Source organism: Suricata suricatta, chromosome 6 (genome assembly GCF_006229205.1).
Source record: "Suricata suricatta isolate VVHF042 chromosome 6, meerkat_22Aug2017_6uvM2_HiC, whole genome shotgun sequence".
NCBI classification, from domain to species: domain Eukaryota; kingdom Metazoa; phylum Chordata; class Mammalia; order Carnivora; family Herpestidae; genus Suricata; species Suricata suricatta.
The window spans coordinates 52289475-52294654 of record NC_043705.1 but is presented as its reverse complement, the minus strand read 5'-3'; the positions used below and the strand labels follow the sequence as shown (position 1 = coordinate 52294654).

Here is a 5180-nt window from a genome sequence, read left to right as displayed (position 1 = left end):
GGGCACCTGGATGGTAAAGTCGGTTAAGCATCTAATACTCTTGGTTTCAGGTCATGATCTAACAGTTCGTGAGTTCGAGTCTCTTATCACGCTCTGCCCTGACAGTGTAGAGCCTCCTTGGGATTCTCTCCCTGCTCCCCCCACATGCTTTATCTCAAAAATAAATAAGTAAATGTTTAAAAATAATTTTCCTTTTCAGCAAGGCAAGAATGAGAAAGAAGTGTAAATTATCTTATATGGCATGTTACTTTTCAAAAAGCCTATTCAGCATTTGTATTTATTCTAAACAGGGAGCTCTAACTTTGATCTAGGAAAAGGTAGTAAACCTGTGAATTCCAAGTATTTAGGCATTGGCCTAGAATGGAAAATGTTCATTTTTGGAAACAGAGCAAGGGGGAAAATGGAGTATTTAAGTATCAGGACTTACAATTCCCACAGAAACAGTCATTTTCAGAATTCATCACAATTCTGACATTTGAGTGCTATCCCTTCCTGAGAATTGAAAGAAACCTGGTAAAAATGTAGAATTCTCAAAAGTTTTGGAGAAATTGCTATTAATTTTATGGATGTTCTCGAGAAGTAAAAATGTATTATTTATATAAAATATAAACAGACTATTTGAAAAAGATAAAAATAGTAAAGGGGTGAGATTTGTTTGCCCTACCAGATAATTAAAACTTAAAGCCTCTCTTCTCCATCAGGACTGAAAGATTGGGAAATAGCTTACCTACAAGGCAATTATGCAAAAAAGTAAAAGCTTTTTAGTATAATGGCAAAATTTTTACCATCAGAGGAGGCAGTGCCTCAATGAAGACCAAGGGCTTGCAAACTTTTTTCATGAAGGGCTAGACAGTGAAGACCTTGGTTTTGTGAGCCACATGTTTCTGTCACAGTTGTAGAGCAAGATGAAGTGTAAACAAATGGATCCGGCTGTATCCCAGCCACGGGTGATATAGGATATAGATAAGATACAGAGTCTGTTAAAAACGTGGAGGTCAGGTAGAAGATACAGTAGGAAGATCCCAAGTTCACCTTGTCTCTGACACACCAAGATAGCAGTTACATCCGGACAACTAACACTGATGACTGGCAGAACCGACCTTCCACAGTTAATCACAGAGCGAAGGCAGCACTGAAACAGGAATGGAGATGCAGGTGGGAACCGAACCCCTGGTGAGACTAACACAAGCAGGGGGGACATCAGATGCACGGAGACGTGAGACCCCTCACCAGGCACCCCAGGTACTGAGGACTTGTACTGGGAAGAGGAGTCTCAACATCTGGCTTTGAAAACCATGGGACTTTACAAATCAGTGTGCCTACCTCCCTCCAAAAGCCAGAGGGCAACAGGAAACGGAGTCTCTGCCCTTAATGAGCAAACATCATAAATAAGCACCCACACAGCCCAGAAGCAGCAATTTAAAAAATGCCTGGGGTGTCCTAAAGGAGATTTATTTACTAATCTCAGAACACATAGTAGAAGGACAGGGATCTCGAGGAGACTTCTCTAAGAATGAAAGTGGTGGCAGGCATTCATTTCTCTTCTCCCCAAGCTTAGGCAGCCGAACACCTAACACTTCACCTGGCTCGCTATCACCACATGCCCTGCCTCAAAGTGACTCCTGCCCCACGGAGAGGAGGATAATCCCATAGGCCAACAAGCCTGCAGTTCCGGCAGCTGAGTCTTAGCTGGCTTCTCAGGACGAAGTCCTGCTGGGAGGAGCTCCCACACCTAGTCTGACTGCTGCGCCACCCCCACCCCCCACCCTGAGCCCACATTCGACTCAGGCCCTTCAACAGTACAGGGACCAAACCCTGCGGGGCTGTGCTCAGAGCAGGCAACATGGTCATTACAGTCAGATGGGCTAAAGGCAAACACCACTCAACCACAATATAAGACACATGCAACCTACATAGGACACATCCCTGGAACACCTGATTCTAGTGACCACGAATACGGTGCTACAGGACACCAAAAGACCTCTTCTACACAAGGTCACTACTTTCAAGACCAGGAGACACATCAGACCTCCATAATCCATAGAAACAGAGAAGCAAAATGAGGAGACAGAGCAACAGGTCCCAAATGAAAAGGATGAAAAATCACAGCAAGAGATCAATGAAACAGAGAAAAGGAATACAACTGATACAAAACTGGAAGTAATGATCATACTTGAAACTAATATTATGCTATATGTTAACCTCCTGGAATTTAAGTAAACAAACAAAACAAAGTAATGGTCATAAGGATACTCAGACTTGAGAAAAGAGTGGATAAATTTAGAATGTCAACAAAGAAAATATTAATGAAAGAACAGATAAATTAGTAACTGAAATTAAAAAACACTAGAAAAAACAGGTTAGAGGATGCAAAAGAACAGATCAGTAATCTACAAGACAGTAATGGAAAGCAACCAAGATAATCAGCAAAAAGAAGAAATATTTTATTATAAAATGACAATAGCTTAAGAGGACCCAGAGACCATCACATATAATAACATTTGCATTAGACAAATCCCAGGAAGAGAGAGAGACAAGGGAGCAGAAAACGTATCTAAAGAAATAACAGCTGAACACTTAATCTGGGGAGTAAACATTCAGAAAACAAGTTCCTCAGGCAAACAAAAGTTAAAGGAGCTCACTACCATTAAACTGGCCTTAAAAGAAGTGTTAAAGGGAATGTTTTAAATGGAAAGTTAAGGCCATAAATAGAAGATAATTGTGAAAGGAAAAAATTTCCCAGGTAAAATCAAATATATAATAAAGGTAGTAGATTACTACCACTATCATTTTAAATACAACAGATGTAAAATCCCATCTACAAAAATCAGTGAAAGGATATACACACACAGAAGATGTAAAATGTGACATTATATACATAAAATATGGAAGAGGGTTAAAATTTAGTGCTTTTAGAATGTTTGAACTTAAGCAACCATCAACAATACAGACTACTTTACACATATTATTTATGAACCTATTTATGAACCTAATGGTAACCACACATGAAAAACCCATTAACAGACACACAAAACAAAGAGAAAGGAATCCAAGCATAATATTAAAGAAAGGCATCAAACCACAAAAAGCACAAAAAAAGAAAGGAACAGAGAAGAAAAAACAACCAGAAAAGAATGAACAAAGTGGCAATAAATACATACCTATCTATAATTACTTTAAATGTAAAATGACTAAATGCTCCAATTGAAAAACACTGGATGACTAAATGGAAAAAAAAACAAAAACAAACAGAAAGACCCACCTTTATGCTGTCTATTAAGAGACTCACTTTACACCTAAAAGAACACACAGACTGAAAATGAAGAGCTGGAAAAACATACCATACAAATGGAAGCAAAATAGATTAAAAATCTAAATGGGAGACCTGAAACTATAAAAATGAAAAAAATTTAGGCAGTAATCTCTTTGTGACCTGCTTAAAAACATTTTACTGGATAAGTCTCCTTTGGCAAGGCAACAAACACAAAACAAAAAAACTTCTGCCCAGTGAATGAAACTGTCAACAAAAAAGCAACCTACGGAATGGGAGAAGATACTTGCAAATAATATACCCAGGAGGATTAATATCCAAATATATGAAAACTTAAGACCAAAAAACCCCAGTATGGTCCAATTAACAATGAGCAGAGGGTCTGAAGAGGTGTTTTTCCAAAGAAGATCCACACACAGCCGACAGGTACATGAAAATGTGCTCAGTCACCATCAGACAAATGCAAATCAAAACCACAATGAGATACCTCCCCACACTTGTCAGAATGGCTAAATTAAAAAAGACACGAAATAACAAATACTGGATATGGAGAATATCAACAAAAAGAAACCCTTGTGCACTGTTACTGGTAAATTGGTGCAGTCACTGTGGAGTATGGGGGTTCCTTGAAAAATTAATAAGAGAATTACTATATGATCCAGTAATTCCACGAGGGGTTATTTAACCAAAGGGGAAAAAAACATTAATTTGAAAAGATAAATGTGCGCCTATGTTTACTGCAGCATTATATATAATAGCCAAGCTGTGGAAGCACCCAAGTGTCCACTGAAAGATGAGCGGACAAAGTGTGGTGGGTGGGTTTACACATTCACACCCACACCCACACATGCAGTGGAATATCAGCCACAAGAAGAATGAGATTTTGAGTTTAATTTTTGTGTATGGTAAGACAGTGATCCAATTTCATTTTTTTGCATCTATCTGTTGGGCTGTCCCAGCACCATTCAAGACTGTGTCTTCCCCATTGTACATTCCTGCCTTCTCTGCCTTCTCTGCTGTAGATTAACTGACCTATTTCTGGGCTCTCTCTTCTGTTCCTTGGATTTCTGTGTCTGTTTTGTGCCATTTCCATACTGTTGTGATCATGGCAGCTTTGTATTCTATCCCAAAATCTGGGATTTTGATATTCTCAGCTTTATTCTTTTTCAAGAATGTTTTGGCTTTTCTGGGTCTTCTGTGGTTCCACACAAATTATAGGATTATTTGTTGTAGTTCTGTGAAAAACGCTTTGGGCATTTTGATAGGGATTGAAATGAATCTGTAAACTGTTTTGAATATGGACATTTTAATTCTGTTAATTCTTACAATCCATGAGAATGAAATATCCTTCCATTTGTTTGTGTTGTCTTCAGTTTCCTTCATCAATATTTTATAGTTTTCATAATACAGGTCTTTTACGTCCTGGGTTAAGTTTATTTTTAGATATTTCATTCCTTTTGGTTATTCTGTAAGAGGCTTTTTTCCTTCTCTTTCTGCTATTTCATTATTAGTGTATAGAAATGCTATAGGCTTCTGTATGTTAACTTTCTATACTACAACTTTACTGAATTTATTGATTTCTGGTGGAGTCTTTAGGGTTTTCTACATATAGTAGGATGTCATCTGCAAATTGTGACAGTTTTACTTCTCCCTTACTGATATGGATGCCTTTTTTTTTTCCTTCTTCTTGTCCAAGAGCTGCAGCTGGGACTTCCTGTACTATGTTGAATAAAAGTGGTGAGAGAACCCAGAACTGGGCCCATAAATGTACGGCCAATTAATTTTTGACAAAACAGGAAAGAGTATTTGATGGAAAAAAGACTGCCCCTTTAGCAGGTGGTGCTGGGAGAACTGGACAGCAACATGCAGAAGGATGAAACTAGACCACTTTCTTACCCCATACACAAAA

General features: G+C 38.4%; 1 protein-coding gene across 1 annotated transcript in view; it reads right to left on the bottom strand.

Annotated features, from left to right (window-relative positions):
• HEXB (hexosaminidase subunit beta) overlaps positions 1–5180 on the bottom strand; it is a 20743-nt gene that overhangs the window by 2203 nt on the left and 13360 nt on the right. The window lies entirely within an intron of this gene.